This window comes from Lathamus discolor, chromosome 2, assembly GCF_037157495.1.
Source record: "Lathamus discolor isolate bLatDis1 chromosome 2, bLatDis1.hap1, whole genome shotgun sequence".
NCBI lineage: Eukaryota > Metazoa > Chordata > Aves > Psittaciformes > Psittacidae > Lathamus > Lathamus discolor.
In genome coordinates this window covers 2241171-2262937 of record NC_088885.1, presented here as the reverse complement: position 1 = coordinate 2262937, position 21767 = coordinate 2241171, and the positions used below count along the sequence as shown (strand labels likewise).

The following is a 21767-nucleotide window of genomic DNA, read 5'->3' as shown; positions in this document are numbered from 1 at the left end:
TTCTGAAGTGCATTTAAATCAGTATCTTATATAAAAATTGGAATATATTAGTACCGAATGTACTATGAGTTAGTTGCAAGTAACTTTGGTATTTGTAGTTTCTGCTATTCTTGTGAATTATTAGCAACCTCATTAAAAAGCTGGACAATCAGAGCCATAAAGCCTACTTTCCAGATCAAAGTAGTTCAAGGAAATCAAGATGTACATGTATGTTTTAATGAATATTGTATTTTTTTCCCTAAGTCTGCTTCAGTCATTAGGCTTCTTCTCAATTGGCATCAGCGAGTTTGAACAAGGGATTGATTTTATAATGCCAGCAGCATACTGGGGTGATGCAGGCTAACAAGTATCATGATTTGACTTGGGGGTTCTTACTGCAAATCTGATGACCACTGAACTTCCAGATCACATAGTCTGCACTGTCAGCCTTCTGTGGGAAAGAATAACAATGATTTCTGTTGCTGCCAGGGGAACTGACAGCTGGGGAACCTGGATTCAGAGAAAAGCTGTGATTTACCCAGGAATGCCTTGGAAGTCCATGGCAGATCCTGTCTCCAGATTCCAGGCTAAAGCTTTGACTCCTCTCGCTGTTCTCTCCCTGTATCCTAAATGCGCCCTGTCCTCTCACTGTCAGAACCTTGCTAATGTGACTTTGCTGATCCATGTTCTTGGAGTTGGTGCTGGCTTTGAGGTTTTCCTTAGCTCCATGAAAATGCAGGAAGGGGAGTATCTTCCCTGCTATTCCAGATTACTCGTAGCCTCAGTGGATCTGCAGGTCTTAGAAAGTACTGTAACATAGCTAAAGAGAGCTGAAGCCTAGACTGCGATATTCAAGTATGAGGAGGAAATACTTCTCCATCCTATAAAAATAAAGATTTGCTGAAGAACAACAGCAAGACCTTTGCATCTTTCTGTGTATGAAATAAGAGCTTTTAAGTTCTAACTGTAAAGTGGAAGAGGTGTATTCCAAAACATCCGTTCCTCCTATGTATGTGTGCGTACTCCGGGTTGCAAAGGCACTTGATTGTTTCAAAACTTCAGGAAAATAATTGATATTGTTCTTTCCCACTGCAGTAGAGTATTTTTGGGTCTCTGGAACTCATTACTCTAAGTTTTGTGCTTCAGATGCTGTGGCTAATGGAGCACCGAAGGAAGACCGTTCAATATAGCACCAGGGAGTTTGCTGTTGACTTGTGTGAACCCGAGTAAGTCATTTAGACGGGACATGAGTCTGGGTTTGTAACTTAATTGAAGGGTTATAACTGAACCCTCCAGAGAACCAAAATGTGTGTGTGCTGGTTGTAAATGCTATGTGGGTGATGTTCCTTGGTGAATAGTTTAGGGTTTAAGCTCTTCCTAAAGATAGGTTGGGACAGAAATTGGCACTGTGACTTCTTGATGTGAATTCCTCGCGTTTCTTATGTGAAGAAGAGGTTTCTGCTGAGCTCTTTTCTTGGGTTGCCTTTGGCACTGAAGGGAAGGGTACAGCATCGATGAAACTGTGAAATGTCCCTTATATTGATGCTGGGGGTGAATGCTCTCATCTATAAGATAGGCATTGTTTTAAAGCATGTTAGCATGTGCATTTGGCTTAATCCTGATGAGCTCGTGTATTCTAAAAGTGTAAGCCTCTTTTACATGGGATGCTAAGTTGTGTTTTCCTCTCCTCCCACAGTGTGGGGCAAGCCTTGAATGGGAATGGACCTGAGCCCACACCATTGGCCACCCGTGATTATATTAAGAATGTACTGATTTTAGAAGTCTTTCTTGTGTGTAGATTCTAGGAGCAAAGTTATCACCTGGAGGGTAAAAGGTAACTTCCTTTTCAAGTCAAATAAGGACTGTAGTCTTAGCCTGGGGCATGAATAGCTTTCTATTTGGAGGCTTAGGAAAACATAAATCTGTTTACAGGACTTGCTGTTTGTGTGTGCTTGTCTTGCTGTAGTGACATACCACTTTAATTCTAGTGTTGAGTTGCAATCTGCCACTGTGGAAAAGTTGGGAGAGATCTGAATGTTTTGGATCTTGGTGAGTTCTACTAGGATGCTTATGTAGTCAGACAAGAGCTCTGCCCATCCACGCTCTGGAATCCAGTCAGATGTTTGCTGTGTCAACCAGGGGCTGTGGCACTGGTTTTTGCTGGCGAGCTAACTCTATTCTGAGAATGCACAGCGACACTACTTGTGAATAACGTTTTTATACTGAACTTCTTTGGTTTTAATCCTTCACTTTTTTTTGAGCTTTGGTTGTATTTCTGTAATGCAGTTTAGCCTTTCTTAAAGCAACCGGTTGTGGAAAAAAGGTTCTTGCTGGGCTGAGATGGAATCAGTTGTATATGTTGAGAAGGATGTTGGATAAAATGACCTAGCCTAAAGGGATGGTGACTATTCGCATGCTAACAAAAGTCTCAGTTCATTTTGAGAGCTCCACAGTTCAGGAATCAATTGGATTTGCATATCCCAAAAGTTCAGGAATTGATTTCCTAAATGATGGTATTTGGGACAATAATGATCATGCCTGCCTGTTATTACATGATCAACTATATTCCATGGAGGGTGAATTACTTAATCTCTGTGGAAACATGGAATTTTGATGATACATTAGGACTGTAACGGGTACAATACTTTTTTGCTAAGGAATGGAATTGTTCTGTCTTCTAAACATATAATCCGTGATGCCTTGAAGGCTGCTTGGAGAGGTAGATAATTAGCTACCCCACTGCCTAGAGAAATAGCTTGGAGATTTTTAGAAGCCTTATGCAAATGGTTTGGGATATTATACAAAATTAGTTTCAGTTAGGCTTAAATTTATCTAATTTAATTATTGGGAAAAGTAAATCTTTGACGGAGGAAAAGAAGGAAACTTGACAGAAGAAGACAGGGTGAAAAACACTGGCATAGAGACTGCAACAAATAGACACTGGTGGATTTATAGCTGCCATTCAGAGTGTAGACATTCACCTCTGAGGCATCAGTAATGACTTTGCTTTGTAAGGCTTTATCAGAATTAATGCCCTAGACCACAGGTGAAATAATTACTGTAAGGAATTAAACCCTGTTGCTGAATCTGGCTGTATCTATCCTAGTTTAGGGAACTGTGAACTCTGCTGGTAAATCATCAACCTCCGGAGATGGGGAAGTCCAGCTCATTCTGCACATTTTGCTTCAAGTGTTAGGAAGCCTCTGGCATGGAGTGGACAGTTACCTGAGGGGGAAAAGTGACAGCTTTTCCTGGTCTGGTTGCCTGAGTACATGAAGTATGGTGATCCGGTTTGTGCCTGTGCGATGCTTCCAGCAGCCATTCCATCCCTGACTTGGTTGGGGGGCATTGAATTTCTTCTTGATCCAGGGAAGGTGGTTGGGAGATTAGAGGGACAGATGGTGCACAGCTGAGTGCTGATGGCTCGCTGTTAGCTGCCTCTTCAATGCCCCTGGTTTGGGCAGAGAGCAAGAGGGAGAAGCAAATATATTGGAAGCAGCTCATGCCTTACAGCTTGGCCTGAACTGAGACCAAAGGAACTGGGAACTGGCAGTTGCGTTGCCCGAGGTGAGCAGGAAAACTGCCAAAGCAGGACTGTACAAGCAGGGAATGTTGTTGCATGGTGGATAAAATGGGGTATGCAGCACGTTGGGGTGGTGTGGATGCGTCAGTGGTGTCTAGTGAGGAAGAAAAGTGTAGATCACTGTTGGGATAATGGACAAGGCAAGCTATTACAGATAAACCTATGCTGATTCCAGCAGAGCTTGTGAGATTTATAACCATTCTTTGTTAGCTGAATTTCTTCATGTGTGTTGGAACAAAATGAGGACTCAATGAAGTTGATGTCTTTGTAGAGCTATTTTAACAACTTCAAGTGTGACGGGACCACTGTGAGAGCAAATTCATTGTGCAGCCTGTATACGTGTTTCTGAAAAGTCTTCTTCAGGCAGCACTTGCTTTGCTTGCTGCTTTTGGAATCTATGCTGAAATTTTCACCAAGGATGCTTCCTTGTAAGCGCTTCATCTTGTTCTTGCGCAGTATTTTGTGGGCAACTTGAAGAATACGATTTGGACTTGGATTAACTGCAGTAAAAGCTTTTCTTTTTAATGACAAGTGAATATTTTAAGTGACAGCTCTTCCATATAGTTATCGATAAAGGAGCTGTATTACAGGGTGAATACAGTTTCAAAAGAGCTCAAAACCAGATTGAGATTGTTTAGGTCACCATCACAGGTGTAGGAATGTATATAGTACATTCTTGCTATAAGACACTTTGAGACTAGAGTATTGACTATACTGGCACCATTTGTGATAATTTGTTATGCAGCCCTTAACACAGGGTTCTGTTGACCTGTGGTTAAATCACTTCTGAAATGCAAACTTCAAGTGCTATCCGAAAAGTCTTCCTTGGGCCTTGCAGCCTGGGGAAAGGAACTCAAAAAGATTGTGGGGCTGAGAAGTGTCGTGTTTGATTTTGGGCACATAGCCCAGAATTATTCCTGAAGGAATAAGCAGTTAGGGTTATGTGCAACTACGTATGTACAAGAAACTGCATTGCACGGTGTTTAGCTTTTTGGCATCTTTGGGGTCAATACATAACATTCCATGCATGTATAGCAGACACTTGATGAGCGCATGCTTGTTTTCAGTTCTCTGCCATTGGGAAGCTGAGGCCAAACCAGTCAGTTGAATAGGAAAACAGGCACCTGTGATCACCTGTTATCAGATTTCTGTTATCATAAACAAAACCAGGAAGCCCACCACTGACGCAAGAAGTTAGCCACTCCATCTGGGACAGCAGAGCTCTCTTTTCTGCCCAGAGCAATATTTGGCAGTCCAGGAAGGTTGCTTGTATCCTAGCCATGGAATTCTGTACGCTTGTGTGGGATCTGTTCTGGAGATAATGCAAAAATAACAATTAAAAAAGAGCCTCAAACTGCTTTGCAGTTAAACTTCCAGTTGGAGAAGGACTTTATTGTTCCATTTTGCTTATACTGTTTTCAAATAGATACTTATTGCTCCTTGCTTACAATCATATGATGTTGAAACTTGAGACTATAGCTTTTTCTTTACCAGAGATTCATCTTTGTTTTACAGCATTTTACTATTACTGGAACGTTCTTCGGGGATGTTTTCAAGAATCCTTTCTAGGACCTGCTGCTCCCACCCATAATGAATGTTGTTCTTGGCCAAAATATATAAGCAATGTTGAGAAGAAACCAAAGGTAGGTTAAACATTGGTATTATCTTCCTGTGATTTCATTTGACATACTTCTTAAATATGACTTATGTTTCGTACATACTGATACGAACTTACTGCTGTTAATCAGACTAACTTGCTTCATGTATCAGTACCTTGCTGACAAGGCATCTTGAAATCTTCGAGTATCCACTATGTAACTAGCCACCCTCTTTTTACTCACTTCAAATACATGTGAAAATCATTAAAACAGTACAGAAAGAAACTATCTTTAAATATGCAAATGTTCTGCTTTCTAGATTTTGTTCATGTTTACAGTGCGGTGTTAAAACTGGAGCCAAATACAAAACTTGGGTGGAATCTATCCTTTTGTGTCTGGCTTTTGGCCTTTACTGGTGACTCGCAATGTTCTGACTTCATAAAACTAGGTTTTAATAGTTAAAGGATGAAAAAACTGGCTTCAAACTACAGAATTGATATTGCTAATAAACCTAGGCATGAAGGTGAATGTAGTACTCGGAAGACCTTGGTCGAAGGAAATGGAGAGAAGCATGGCTTTTCCACAGTACTGTCATTTCCATTACTGACTCATCTCCCAGGTTAGAATGATAAATACTAAATCCTTTTTCAGCAAAGAAAGGAAAGTGCTATTCTTGTGTGTCAATGTGTGCCAGGATGCTTTGTTAGTTATGGATGGGCCTTAGTGTGCTTAAATACTAAAATAAATTCCTCGGTATTTGTGATAGCAACAGCGCCAGTAAAAATAGAGGCACAGGAACACATACTGTTTGGCTCGGAGGCAAGAAGGAGCTAACGTTCTGTAAGCGTCCAGGGGGAGAATATTTGGGTCTTATTCAAAGGATATAAAAACACTGGTTGAAAGGCAGATGAGCTGCTAGATAGCAATGAATGGGCCTTTGTAAGCCAGCGCTCTCTGCCTCACAAAAAGCAAAGGAAAAATCTTCTCTGGGTAATTTACTTTGACTTTAATAAATATCAAGTGTTCTCTTCCTTCAAGGCGCATATCGACTTGTTAACCTTCTTCTAATCTGTCTTAATCTATGTCGATATTTACCTCTTCATGCAATAAATACCTAGAAGTCAACACAACCCAACTTCATCTGTTTTTGACCTTGTGCTGTTTCTTCACCAACTTCAGTGAAACTCATGTAGAGCTTGAGATGAAAACCTAAACTTATCTAACTGCTGTTATACGGTTTGCAGTAACGAACTTGATGAACTGCTTAGACCTCTTGCTGTAAGCAGAGCTCTCCCACTTTTAAAGAGCTAGAGAATATTAAGTATTTTTTACCTTTGATAGATATTTCTGGTGAGACCAAATGTAGGATTGCTGTACCAGTTGAATTACGTATTAATTTGAGTGTATTCTATGACTTCTAATGAGGTTTCTGGGATGGCTGGTTCATTAGACAATCCAGAAGCACTTGTGCAAGGATGTACTTACCTAAGAACTAAATGTTTGCAAGCATATTTCTTTAAAGAAATGCTGGTATCTGTTCCAGTCACTGGCCTCCTATGATGCTTCCTGCTACGCTCAGCTGGTTTGCATCTTCTGAGCAAAACCTGTGGATCAGTAGAAGGAACCTGCGAAACAACTGCTGTTGTTTGCCACTGGCTTCAGTATTCAGTCCTGCTGCTGACCAAGGTGGCAGGAAGGGGCAGCTTCTGTGGTGTCAAAACCCAGCTTAAGCCCCTTGATTGTTATGCAGATAGTGGAATGGATCAGTGCTGAGCCTCAGAGTGGTGCTGAGACCAGGCTTGGCACTGAACAGGCTGAGTCAGATCTCTCTAACGCCCGCTGCACATGAAATCTGAGTATGTAGAGGTGCCTTTCCTGAGGGTTTTGAGGATGTGGGAGCTGTTGGGATGTCTGCTGCCTGCCAGCTCAGATGGGCTGGTCTTCCTGGATGAATTTCTTCTCTGTCCTCATTGCTTCCTGAAGCTTACTTAACTAAACTTCCAAAGGCCTTGTGAAAATCATGAAAATGAAATTTATTACGGGGTTGTTGCTCAAAGTGGAACATACTCCTTGAAAACTGCTTGCTTGATTGCGAGCAAATTGTTTTTTGAGCCAGATAATGACAGTAGCGGTATGTAAGGCATCCCTGTATGTGCCTTTTCCTCATCTGCATGTTAGCCTGCATGCTTCATGTGACAAACGTACCGAGAGAAGTACAGTTCAGCTCGAAGAAGCAACCACTGGGATGTAGTGTGTGTGTGGAGGGGAGAGTCCAGCTTAAACACAGAAGTGGGAAATGGTATAATTCCCTGCTGGCTATGGGGGAGTGAAATATGGGAGGAAGGGAAGGAGTTGAAGTGTACAAGAATGACTGCTGGTAAGAAAGGGGAGCTTGGATTTTGGTGTGTTCTCCCACTTGCAATCTACACCCCATTTTAAATCCCTCAGTCACTGTGTCGATGTCTGATACTGCACTGTTGGGGTTCATGGTCAGTGCTGTCTCATCCAGAATGTCTTTGGTGCTGCTGAGCAAACTGCTGCAGACAGAAATTAACAAAACTAATGATTTTTATGGTATTTAATAGAGCTGGTTGCTGAATGTTCTTCCTTCGGAAAAGCAAGGTTGGATGAAGCCTTGGGTGGGATGGTTTAGTGTGGGGTGTCCCTGCCCATGGCAGGGGGTTGGAACTGGATGATCTTGAGGTCCTTTCCAACCCGAACTATTCTATGATTCTATGACAAGTGAAATATTCCCTGAGAAGCGACTTATTTGGTGGAAAAACTTTGGCAGCAGATCATTGGAACACCTTGTTCCCCTTTGTGTGTTTTCACGGCATAAAACTCCCATAGAGTTTAATGGATAAATGAGCCATGAAAGATTGTGCAGTTTCCATTCTCCCCAGTCTGAGCCAAGGGGGATTCCAAACCATCGGATTTTCTGTGGCCAAGGAATGAAGGGTTAAAAATTGGGGTCTTCTGCAAAAGTACAGAGATGTCAGGAGTTTGTGACCTGAATTGCATCTTGGGAGAGGAGTGACTTGAGATCCAGCCCAACTTTGGCTGTTTAAGTAGCCCTGTTAATTAGCATCATATCCTGACATAGCTACAGTCCTTGATACTCATTAGTAGGAAACTGTAGAATACATTATAAAGCCCAAAGGGGGTTAAATGTCTCCTACCTCAGACAGTGAAAACAAGATCTGCAGTAGGAATAGGGATAGGCCATTCATGCTGCTGCTTTCTCTTGCTCTGAAATTTCATGACTTATTAAAAACCTTCCCAGTAGGGTTATTGGACTGGAATTATACATTAAAAACGAAAACACAGTTGTATTCTCTTGGCTACAAAAATAAATGGTTAGCATAACAGTATATTGTTTAGAGAAGTCAATTATACCTTAAAATAGGAGGAGGAAGAATTTTTAGCCATGTCTTTGAGACCAAGCCTAAGACTAAGCCAACCCCGCTGTGACTAAGCCGCTGCCGAAATGCACTGGATAAAAGAGCAGTGGTGTGGCTGGGGGTACACATGCATTTTTGTTCTGCCTTTACAAAGAATTGGGACTGGTGGAGTCAACCCCCCTGTGAGGAGGCAGTCCCATTATGCTTGGTGCCGGTTGACAGTGTAATTGTTTTTGCGGAGGTTATCAGCATGTTCAATCAGAAAGCTAATACGTGCATTATTGCTTTGCTAGTTTTTAAGCCCTTTTCTCATTATAGGTATCGATCTTGATTAAAAGATGTTCTCCAAATGTTTGGCTCCATTGACAAGAAGTGATTCTTGTCTTCCCTGCTACCAGAGGGAAGGTATCTTCATTCAGGTTAATTGCTGGTGCCTGATGCTAAATGCGAATACCAGATCATTGCTTGAGGTGAAAATTCAAAACTGGGGGGGTGGAAGGGGAAAAAAAAGCACTATAAAGTGTCATTTCCTTCTTTATTTACCAGAACAGTGTGCTTTACCTTGGCATTGCAATATGCTAGGGAAAATGGAATGAATGCTGCTTTGAAGACAGATAATTTTCAGTCCTTTGTCACCGAGTGTGTATTGTCTCAGTCCTTCACCAGGAGCAGGGAGAGGTGAAAGCAGTAGCAGGCAGCAGTTGGGTACACAGCAATCAAAACACAATAACCCAGTGCCAAAAGGAGGAGTGATGGACAGTCATTATCAGCTTGGACAAAGCTGGAAGCCCTGCTGCTGTGATCTGAATGGTGTGGGTGGCCCCTCTTGTCAGTGATAGTGATGATGCGCACAGGCACAGAGTCTGCAGGAACACCATAGCCTTTTCCAGTAGATAATATTGGAAAGTAATATTCCAAAAGTAATACCCACATACAATTTATTCCCTGTCTAAAGCTTTATTTAGTCAGGACCCTGTGATGATGTTTTGTTTCTTATAACTTTTTTCATATATACGATAAAAGAAATTCTCTGCTAGGTTCAAGATGTCCTGAAGTCTGTCGGTCTACACGTTACATCCCAGTATTGCAGGCAAGAAAGAAGGATGAGATAATCAGCAATGGTTCTACAAAGCCTAGCAGTTATATACCAGATGGACTGGAGAGAGCTTTTTGAGGGTAGCAGTGCTTTGTCGCCTAAAAACTTCCAGGATTGTTTGTTTTAGTGCTCAAACTTTAGTAAACTGTCCCAGTGGCAAATGATCTTCACTTAACATTTGGGCTTTATTCTGTGTCTGAAACAGTTTTGGCTTGATTTCTGGCTTTTAGATCTTGCAGTGTACCTGTCTGTTGGATGTAGGTTTTTGTGTTGTCTTGCAGGTAATTACAAGTCATTGTGAGGTTACACTTCTCAGTTAAATAAACCGGGTTTTGTTTTGCTTTATTTCAGTAGGGTCAAACCATTTCTTTTTTTTTAACCATTTTCATGGCTCTTCCCTGATCTGTTTTCCATGGTATTTTTCTAGGACCATAGTAAAACCTGGAATCGTTGTCCAAACCAAATGCTGCATGAACTCTGGTTCAAAAGAACCCTAAATGAAATAGTTTGTTTGCCTGTCAGGAGAATGCTCTTGTCAATATTGCCTCCCAGCAGGTGAAACCAAAGTAAAAAGTGAGGCTCAGTTTTATGGGAGGCTGAATGCCATGGCTGTCTGTTCTCAAGCCAGCTGTAGTCCTGTGGCTACCTGCCTGGAGCTCCTTGTCAGATTGAAATTGGAAGCAACTTTGTCCTGCTTGTGGACAGGAACCCATCACTTCAGTTTTCCTGATGGATGTTTCTTTTATCCGATTCAACATGTCATGATGAGTAGGTCTTCTGTTTAAGAGGTGGGAGGGGAACAGAGAAAATGACTCCAGCACCGATTCCTAAAGGGGCTTTACTGAAAAGAGAATCTCTCTTTCCAGAGGTTGTATTTCTTTTTGCAGCGTCTCTGAGAGCACAAGCTTAATCTGGATTAATACAGTGCCAGAAAAAGCTTGAGTCCTAGAGATTATCATAAGAGAATTCCTCTGCTCTGTGCCACAGAGCTCAGTTTTGCTGCTGCTGCTGCTCCAACCAAGCAGCACCAGGTCCTAGCAAAGCTATCTTTGCTCAGCCTTTGGAGGCACTGTTCATTCTGTAGGCACTTGCTAATGTAACTGAAGCCTTTCAGACTTTAACATCTCAGGTCCCTTAAAGCAAGAACTCTCTGAAGTCCTGTGCTGGTTATTGTGTCTTATGGTCACAAAGGTCCCTGGGGCAAGAGTGATTTCCTGCAGTGTCAGGCATCCCACTATTTCCCTGGCTACTATGATATTTAGGATAGAATCCAGTGCAAAAATCAAAGGATATTCTTTTTTTATAGAGGGCTTATTCCAGTCTAGCTTGTAGCCATTCTTTAAAAGACAGTAAAGAACAGACAAGTTGCTGATGTGCAATTTCAGCTGTCTGCCATCATTTACCCCTTGTCTGAACAGAGCAATCCTGCGGCACCATCTCAACCATGCAGAAACTAAACTTAGTTCACCAAAAACGTAGCTAAAAGTAAGACAAGTCTTAAGCAGAAATAACTTATTTTTTACTTGTATTCCAAACCAATTTAAACTGTCATCCTTAATCTGCTTTGTTCAATTCTAAATGGAGCTGCATCCATAGTTAGAAGGTGGGAAGAGAGTAGTCACTCTTATTCTTTAGGCATTTTTCTTTCTGCTTAGAAAGTCTCATATATGAATGAATCAGATGCTCGCTACTGATCTCCTTTTTAAGAGACAAAATAGTTTATATTTAATTGAATGGCATGGATATTCTGTGATTAAGCCAGAAAATACCTAGAGGTACGCTTGAACACAGCTATTGATACAAAATGCACTTAAATTCTTCTGCTTTGAAAAATGTTCAGATACCCTCTATTCCTGCCATCCAGAATCCTGTTAGAGAGAAACTCTTAAGTTTATCATGTCTTATAAGTACACACCTGCTTCTTGAAGCTATTGCTGCTTTAATCTTATTTGTTATTTATCTTCTCATTTGAAGTGCTACATGATAAATGACCTGGTGAGGATAACAATATTTGATGCCCTGCACCTCTCTATTTTTATGCCTTTAATAAAAATCAATATTCAGCTAGAAAATGTTTTTCCTTTAATGACTTTCCTGATGTGTTTGGATTTCAAATAATGTTTTCATTTTGTCTAGTTCCTTCTGACATTATTCCAGTTCTTGTGAACGGTATTTAAATTATTCTTCTTAGGTAAAGAAGATAATTAAAATAATTAATTTTAGAGAAAGTTCCTCTGGAATGGATGCAAAAAAGCCCAAACCTTTCCACAAGAATAAAGGAAACTTTTTGGCTTTTTTTTACATCTTGTTTCCACTCTAGAGCATCAGAGGAATACTGAAGTCATCAGTTGTCAATCATCACACCAGTGACGCTGCTTCCGATTTGATTTTCCTTCGGATTAATTGAAACAGGCAATATTGCTTCCTGCCACTGGAAGAAGTGGAAGTTATTTCACGTGCCAGAAGTCAAATACGATGGGTTGGAAGATGAGCCCAACTCTTACACAGACGTGCTTGATTTTCATTTTGGTATTTGTCCTTGAAGGAAAGAATCCTGTTTGCATTTGGAAGGAGGTGCTTATTCATAGTTGAATATGTTATGTATGATCCAGTACTGTTACGTATGATCCAATACAATGATCCACACAATGATCCAGTATGTATGATACTGTAGTTTGTGAATACTTCTCAGTCTTGAGGTGATTCTTGGACATCATCTTTAAAGATCAGATATTTGGGCTCTCAGCTTTGTCTTGCCTCAGAACTTGTTTAACCTGCAGAAAGCTACATCTTTCTACAGCCTGAATTAACCCCCTCATATTCAGTGATGTCCTTGTTGCCTGCCAGGAATTTCAGAGTCACAAATAATCAGGAGCTTGTTTCTGGATCTTGCTTAATAGATTGGGTAATGAAGCCCACAGCGTTAATTCAGGGCAGTGAATTGCGCGTCAAAAAGTAGGAGCATCACCCAACAATACATTCAATTCCATAGAATCATAGAATAGTTTGGGTTGGAGGGGACCTTCAAAAGTCGTCTAGTACAACCCCCCAGTTTGATTTGTTTCCATGAGTAGCTGTTCCATTTCTGGATCAAGCCTGAATCTTGCACACAGCAGCCAAGCTTAGTTATTGGGCTCATTCAAAATGATGCTTTTCATGAGTTTTATTTAGTGTTTGAGTCTGAATAAGAAAAGTGTGAACTGGATTTTCACTCCCTTCATGGAAATAAAGTCAAAGTATACATAGACACTGCAGGAAATAGAGCCACAGGGTTTTAATGAAAAAACTTTACCTGCAAAGTTGATCCCTGCAGGGAAATTAAAGTGGGAAGGAGGCGTTCTTCTGCTTGCCACACCACTCTCTGAAGAAATAACATCACATATTAGGGCAGTAGTGTTTTATTGCCAAAGCTGTGCTCGGCTGCTAGAGAAAAGGTCTTGTAAACCTGTTTCATAATGCCACACGGTGGCTCCCACTGGAATGAGGGACCCTGGAATCGCATGATCAGGCATCTTTCTCCTTCCACCAAATTCTGTGTCTGGTTCTTACAGTACTGTGGGAGTGGGAGGAAAAATCCCATGTTAACTGCTGAGATGTTTAATGCTTAACTCATTATATTGCAGTCTACAGCATTCTGAGCACTTTGAGTTTCAGTTACCTACAGGGATGAGGTTTTCCTGGATTTAACTGTGGCCTAAAGCGTTATAATGTCCACGCAGGAGTAGCTTTTGTGTTAAATGAAAAATGAATCGGTATAAATTATTGATGTTTCAGATGACTGTGGCATCTCCAAAGTGTCAGTCCGTGCTGGAAGATGATATGCTAGGTTTTGGAAGTAAGCATAGGGATCCTGAGGGTTTGCCCCACAGCTATCCCCTGAGGAGGAGGAGGAAGTTTGCATTTCTAATAGTGTGCTCTCTGGTGCTTGACAAAGAGGTGGATTCCTATTTCGGTTGTGTTGAATCCTAAGTCGTGTTCATTTTTTAGGTGAATTGTTTTGGGAGTCATCGGGATGGGTTTATAGTGGTGTTCAGTACTGGCCAGCCTGCATAGGTGGCCATATATGTACCTTTCTATGAGAAAGCAGACTTTAAAAAAGGTTTTGTCAAGGTTCAGTGCTTACCAGCTCCCTGGGGTGAGGTGGCCTGAGTCACTATTGCTCTCAAGCTGCCTGCAGACCTAATGTGACAACCTCTCTTAAAGCTGGAAGGGTGTTCTATGGAAATGCTCATTATTTTCTTTAAAGGCAGGTTAAACTCTGCTCCAGATTTACTGTTTGTTTTCTCTCCTGTAATGTGTGGTCTTATTGTAAGTTACTGAAAACTCTGCTTTTCCCTCATAACTTATACTTGATTCTGTCCCAGAATAGAAGGTTGTTCTATATAATCTAATTTTTGGTTTAGGTATCGTAATGATCAGGTTGAATAACTGAAAATCAGTGCATCCCAACCAGAGCTGCAGTCACATCATCGTAACCCATCCCCACCCCAAGGTAAAGTAAGCGTGCCTGTCTCACATCAAGGTGTTGACAGATGAACTGAAGCAGTTGAAGTTAGTTCTCCCAGGTGTCCATCTTTCCCAGGAGGAGGGTCAGAGAGGCAGAATGCGTCTGTGAGCCTTAGGCTGCTCAACAGAGTCTGGCAGCCTTGCTCCAGCCCATCAGAGGTGTAAAGCAAGCCATCAGATTGCGCACTCAACTGGGGGAAGTGAGAAGACGTTCCCTCCTGGTGACTGTGCAGGCAGAGTGGCACCTGTTCCCTGTGATGCGAGCTAGCTGTTGCTAGCTTCTTCCATTGCCGTAGACAAGCCTGTGTCAAAGACCCCAATACTTCGTATCTCAGACAGCTCCATCTGTCTTGGCAGTGTGCTCTGCCTAGGGCTGGATCAAGGTCTTGGACATCTACTCTGTGGCGATAGCATTTCGTTCACAACCGTGTTGTTGGACACTTAGTATTAAACTAAAAGCTCATGTTAACGTGGAATACAACTTTCATGCCTTAAGTGTGTGGAAGTCAGGAGAGAAAATTAAGTGGCTCACTGTCATGTCAATTCAGCTATTCAGATGTTAGTTCTAAGTTACTGGGAAGAGTTACTGTGCATAGGGATGCACAAAGTGTGCCAAATACAATAGTTGATGACACACTGAGTTAATGAGGCCTTAATTTTTATTTCCTTACTCCTGTGTAGCTAAAACTTTCTGCCTTTAAAGGTGACTTCAAGGCTTTTTTTCTTCATTCGCGTTTTGGATAGATAATTAAAGAATCTACCTTCTCACGTTGACTGAAATGCGGATGCTTTCAGCATGATAAATGAGGCTGGAGCACAGGGATGGTGCTGTTGGTAGTGAAATTGCTGTCTGAGGGAAGCAAACATTCTGAAAACCACTAGAATTGGACCCTTGAAAAAAAACCCAAACAAAACCTCCAAATCGAACAGCATCCTTCTGCTTCCCAAAGGAGACATAAACCCTCTTCCTTTCTCCTTCCCAAAGAATCTTTAATCTTCAGTATATGTAACTGCCTATTACTTCACTGTTAGCTAGCTGTCAGTTATCAGAAACTTTCTTTCCCCTTTCATCATAGTTATTTTTGGCAAAATGATAAAGATGATGTACTACAAGGGCTGAAAAGAATGCTGGTGTAGAAACGAGACTAATACCCCTTTGCTGCTTGAAGCTTCATATCTGCATCCCTTTCACAGCTGGCTAGATCACTGGTACTTTGAAGGGCTGTTTTGCTGTAAACCCCTCTGCTCCTCAGATTATGTGCTGATTAAGTGACTCATGTCTCAGCTCCTGATTGAGAGGTCTGTTTTGGTGATTACATGAAAGTGGTAGTCTAGTGCTCCCAATCCGTTAAAATCACTTGCAAATGAATTGCCTTCCTTTTGCCTCTTCTGCTATTGTGTGGCACCTTCTTACTCATATGTCAAGGTGAGCTATTTCCTTCTGTGTAAAGAACAGGCTCATGTAATCCCACAATGTAGGAGGAAAACATGGCACTTCACATAAGTAACTGTCAACTATTACAGGGTATATAATATGAATTCCTATAAGACAGACAGCTCATCTGCCAAGATGAAAAAATTCCTTAATTCTCTTCACTTGAGCTATCACGGAATTGTATCGGATCCAGAGGACAACTATTGACAGGAATTACAGGGCAGTTTTGATCTTTGCCATGGGACCTTCAGCAATGATTCTCTTGTAAGATATTACTTTCTGCTACCTACAGTGTCTAAGCTGGTTATTGGACTGCACTATGTTTTTAGTATTCTCCCAGGCATTGAGACTCTTGGAGATGAAAACATCCTTCTTTCTCTGTGCTTGCTGAGCAGGATGTTGCAGGGGTGGTTAGCGCAGCCGAGACAATGCAGTGGGTTGGGGCCACTAAAATGGGGGAGGCTGTTCCTTCTTTTCTCTTTTTCTATGCTTCTCCTTTCTTGGGCCTTGCTCTGGGCAGTGTGGTCTTGTGTACTCCTTGCATCAGCTCTAGCTCTATTATGACCTTGCCATGATCCAATTGAACACAGAACAGAGATGGTCACTGCTTTTGTTGGGTTGTTTTCCTGCTGGATTAATGAGATGAATTCTTTTACCACACATTTATAAACATATCAGAGTTGTGAATAAAGGTAAAACCTGTGGCTTGAGATGAGAACAGTTTAATACTTGAAATTAAGTAAAATCCAATAAGAACACAATAATAGGAAAAAGAGAGGAATAAAACCCAAAACAGACAAGAGATGCACAATACAGTTGCTCACCATCCACTGACAACCATCCCCAAGCAGTGACTGGTCCCATTGGGTAACTCCTTCCGGTTTATGTACTGAGCATGGTGTTTTGTGGTATGGAATACCCCTTTGGCTAGCTCGGGTCAGGAGTCCTGTCTCTGCTCCCTCCCAGCTTTTTGTGCCCCACCTCAGTGGCAGAGCATGCGACTGAATAGGCCTTCATCAGGGTAAGTGCTACTGAGCAACAACTAAAACATTGCTATTAGGATGAAAATTAACTAAGCTAGGCCAAACCAGGGTGCTGGCCTATCTGTATTCCCTCCCAGCTCCTTGCGCACCCCCAAATACGAAGGTACTCGGTAATTTGTACAGTGAAGTTCTTATTTTTTCAGCACCAGTAAAATAACATTATTGCAGCTTGTTACTATCTAATCAGAGACGGGGTTTTACTTTTCCCCTTTACTTTATGCACCTTGCCTTGGATAATTGCTTATGCCTGTTATTAGCGAACTAATAGATGACCGTAACATTGATTTTAATAGTCCATTATACCCTGTGTGGACCCAGGGAGAGTAAAAAGGCTGAGAACTTTTAGCATCGGAAAATGTAAGTCAATTTAATTGTATTGGATAGAAACTGCAGAATATAGAACAAAATCAATCTGTGCCGTGTCAGGTGGCTGTTTTCATGATGTAGCTTTTATCTTTCATATCATTTTCTGCATTAACATTAGAATTTTATTCTGAAAATGCTTTGATTATTTTGATACTTCTGTTTTAAACTGATACTAAGGAAGAAGATCAGAGCTCCCCAAAGGGAAACTGAAACCCCCGTAACTGCAGCTGAGTCAGCAGAACTGTTTTGTTTCCTCTTTGCTTTTTTGTTTTCTGTGTTATAAAGGAAGAGTTGCTTCGGAAAGAAAACAGGAGCACGATTTTGAGGCTGCTGGAACAACTTATTAACTTAGAATATTCTACCTGATTATCTCAGTCTTCTGACTGCTGGCACAGGCATATTTTCCTCATTTCTAGTGTCATTTGAGGCAACAGGGGATGGTTGGGAATTATTGGGACTCTGCTCACCTCAGATAGAAAGCAGCTTGGAGTTGCGGAGCAGCATGACTGCTTGTTGGTGCAACTGCTCTCAGGAGCAGATGCAGGCTCTGCAGGGGTGGGCAGGCTGACCAGCCCTAATCCCATCAGCTGGCATGGGCTGGGATGCTTGTCTTTCTACCACCTTCCCTCGCCAAGTGCTGCCCAGCGGCATCCCTGCGGCCAGGGCGTTAATCTGCACTTGTTTAATAGCGCTGTCAATCTTATCCACGTGTAGGAACTCTTGCAGCATGTTAGCACTTGATATCTCTGCTCCATTCTTAGTTGACTTTGTTAGTCGGTGACAAAGTGTGTGGCTTTTTTTCCTCTTTTGAGTTGTTTTGGTACTTGTAAATTTTATTTATTGATTTTTTTTTTTCTATTTTGATGCTACCCTGATTTCTATTGACAAGTACATTTGTTAATGTTGTACCTTTCCCTGTTTAAAGGCTAAAAGGTTAATAACCAAACACAGATTGTCTCTAGTGAATCAAGCTCAATTTTCTTGAGTCTTTTCCGCTCAGGAAGCAATCTGCTCCAAAGAAGCTAAATCAGAGTGAGGAATATAGAATATCTGGGCAATATCATGTGTTTATATACAGATACTGTTTATGTGTTCTCATATATATTATGCATTTCCTTCCTGCAATTTGATCAAATCATGTGTTTGTGTCTCGTTTTCTTCCCTTTTGGTGGTGATGAAATCAAAACATATCCCCTTCCAAAATGTCTGATTGGACCTGGTGTGATACAGTGGCAAGGATGCTCTGATACTGACAGCTAAGTAACTTTGCTAACGAAACTGGTACTGTGGGGTTCATCACCTTCCTGTGGCTGAATTAATTGCTATTGATTGGCTTAGATGACACATAGGATGCGAAAAAAAACATATTCAACTAAAGATGCTTATTTGAGGCTTGTAACATTAAGCAAGCAAGCGTGCTTTCCATCTTTATGTTTTATTTCTATTTACACTTACACTTGTCTTACTCTGTGGATTGTTTGCTTTGAACTCGAGAGTGGTAATAGAGGAGCCATCATTGTCATGTTTTGTTCTATGCAGAAGGGAAATGTTTCTTCATTATACAGAAGATGACAGCATCACCACAGATTTGGGTATGGGTGACCTTGAATTTAGTAACAGTTGAATGAAAGAGTCTGATTTTACACTCTTCTATGCTACGTACACTGTGGATTTGCACATCTAATTTTGCAGTGCTTTCAAAACTGTTCACTAAAGTCCTGAGTGCCTTATTTTGTGGAAACTGATACAACATATTGCAGTTTTGAACTTGCTTAATATCACTTAGGCAGTGGTTCTGGGGAGCTGGTGGCGGATCAGACTGAGACTCCTGGTTGCAGAATTCACTCGAATCTGAGGTCTTCTAAGGACTCCTTGTTCTTTTGCACTTACACTGGAATGTTTACCACCCATTCCTCCTACTGCTGGCTTGAGACCTGAAAAGTCTCCTCTTCTGTGCAGAATATTAAGGCTGTTGGGAATAACTGCGTCTATCAGGTAGAAAATGCCTAAATATAATGAAGATAGCTAAGGAAGTGGCTGCAACTACTTTACTGTTGCAGAAGCTTTCCTAAGTCCATCTTTGCTTTCCTTAGAGCTATGTTTTAAGATAATCCAATTCCACTTTAAAACCCCCAAATATTACAGCTGAAAATAGATGCCGACAAACAGGGTTTTATTGTTGGTTCCCTTTAAAACAACAACAAACCCAACAAAAACCCCCACAATAACAGCACATAATACCAAGGGGGTGGAGGGGAAAAATGCTTCCAGCAGCTTGATCTGCCTTTGTGTGACACAGTGAACATGAAAGCCAGAGAGTAATTAATCAACGTGAACTTCATCACTGTTCAGGTGCACCTGTGCCTGCAGCGTTGTGCTGATTCTGGGGGAAAAAATACCCAAGACACAAAACAAACCAAGCAGCAATATATCCATTAACCACCTCTCGTTTTTGTGCCTCGCTGGCAGAGCAGAGGCCAGGGAGAGGTGGGATTTTGGTTCATGCTGAGCCAGGATTGTACAAAGCAAGCAGAGGCTTTGGCTGAAGATATCACTGCACGCCGGGAGTCAACTTTGAGTGGGAATGGAGGTAAATCTGGGCACTGACAGTCTTTTACCCACTCCTGTATACTACACTGCTCCTGTAAGTGTGTTTTTAAACAGGTTTAGTAAGTGGTATCTCCTGCATAACTAGTAGTGGGATTAGTGGTGTGTAGGTTTACAGTCTTCCCTTCTTCTAATGCATTGGAGAAGCATCTGGTTGCACAAACACCTACTGGGAAGGGGGGAAGGTCTTGGAACACCCAAGGGGCTGATGTCTTCCTCCTTGGCTGTGATGTGCCCATTGGGGTTAGCTTCTGCTGAGTGGTCTTGTGTTGGGCATGGTTGTGCCTCAGCTTTGCTTGCTGCCTCGTGTGTACAGCTGTCCTATCTATGTCTTGGCAAATGTCATGCAAAGTTGATGTTGTGGAGCTTGTTTTCCCGACAAAACTTTACCTGTGTTAATAAGGAATTAGAGAAAAAAATGAAATGTGAATTCCCAATCAAATTGGTGAATTTCTGAAACACATTCGTTTTTATTCTTTGTTTTTGAATATATTGTCATCTGCTGCTACAGAGATGGGAACATTTCCGTTTATTTCACACACTTTTGTGTCAAGCCATTTAATAGGGGAAAAAACCCACCCAAATAGAGATTCTCCAAACAGTACTAATTAGAAATTGCCCTCGAGGACGTTGAAAATAATGGAATATCCATATACTGGTATTAATAATAGCAATATGCAATTATACAGTGCTACTTATTTGTCGTGAAATAATGAGAACCTCTGCCAAATGTGGAAGAAATAATTGGAGGTTCTGCTGTAGCACTTCTGAAAGTTCAGCACAGTTTTGTGCTCGGATCTGCCATTTCCTGCATTCCCAGGGAGGAAAACCTGCTTCTGGTTTGTTTCGAAGCTTCCCCCAAGGCAAGAATTCAGAATCTCAGTCAGCTTTCATGCTCCGATAGTTAAACCAACCTTTCCTAGAACGGGAAAGCTGTTGTAATGTTATGTCTGGGTTACTAGACTTCAAGCTGGATAATACAGTCAAGGAGCGTGACCAGCAGGGCGAAGGAGGTGATCCTGCCCCTCTACTCTGCTCCTATGAGACCTCACCTGGAGCATTGTGTGCAGTTCTGTTGTCCTCAACATAAAAAGGACATGGAACTGCTGGAACAAGTCCAGAGGAGGCCACGAGGATGATCAGGGGCTGGAGCACCTCCCATATGAAGACAGGCTGAGGAAGTTGGGGCTGTTCAGCCTGGAGAAGAGAAGCTGCATGGGGACCTCACAGCAGCCTTACAGTACCTGAAGGGGGCCTATAGGGATGCTGGGGAGGGACTCTTCATCAGGGACTGTAGTGACAGGACAAGGGGTAACGGGTTCAAACTGAAACAGGGCAAGTTTAGATTGGATCTAAGGAGGAAATTCTTTCCTGTTAGGGTGCTGAGGCACTGGAATGGGTTGCCCAGGGAGGTTGTGAGTGCTCCATCCCTGGCAGTGTTCAAGGCCAGGCTGGACAGAGTCTTGGGTGAGATGGTTTAGTGTGAGGTGTCCCTGCCCATGGCAGGGGGGTTGGAACTGCATGATCTTAAGGTCCTTTCCAAAGCTAATTATCCTATGATTCTAGGATTTAAAGGAGCTCTTATTCCAACTACACATCTAGCTGCCAGCCAGCAGTGAAGATCTCTGTGTGGTAGGGTATCCATTAATGATTTTTTGTCTTTAGTGTTTAGACTGACTCTGGAAATTTCCAAAGCTGTGTTTAAAAGTAGGAGCAATACTGGGATGTGACTGACTGATAGCTCAAGAAGTGCACCTGAAATAGAAATAAGTAATAAAATAAACATAAGGATCTATTAAATCCTGCAGAGAATCAAGGAAAATGGCAATCCATGTCTCCCACAGGTCCTGCTCTTTTTAGCTTTTCACTCCATAACTTGTCTGTAGATGTCATATCTGTTTCTCCTGGCTTGCATGTTGTGGCTGGCTTTTAACTACAGCATTTACAGCAGCTCTGTAAGCTTGGCCAAGTAAAATAGCTTGAATGCTCAGGGTTTAGCCACGGGGCACCAAAGTAAACACACATAATGCAGGGCCATCTGACATGGGATTGAGGACTGTAGTTTTAGTAAGAGTATCTTGCCATAGGAACTGAGATTGTGGCTCTCTAACACGCCTTGATGTTTTTCATACTTTATCTGACCTTGATTCTTT

General features: G+C 41.7%; 1 protein-coding gene across 1 annotated transcript in view; it reads left to right on the top strand.

The window, feature by feature from the left end:
* The window catches only part of ARPP21 (cAMP regulated phosphoprotein 21), a 422740-nt gene that overhangs the window by 9977 nt on the left and 390996 nt on the right, over window positions 1-21767 (top strand). The window contains exon 2 of the mRNA XM_065665400.1: window positions 5078-5205. The gene's annotated coding sequence lies outside the window, so the exon portion shown is untranslated. The remainder of the gene's footprint in view (window positions 1-5077; window positions 5206-21767) is intronic.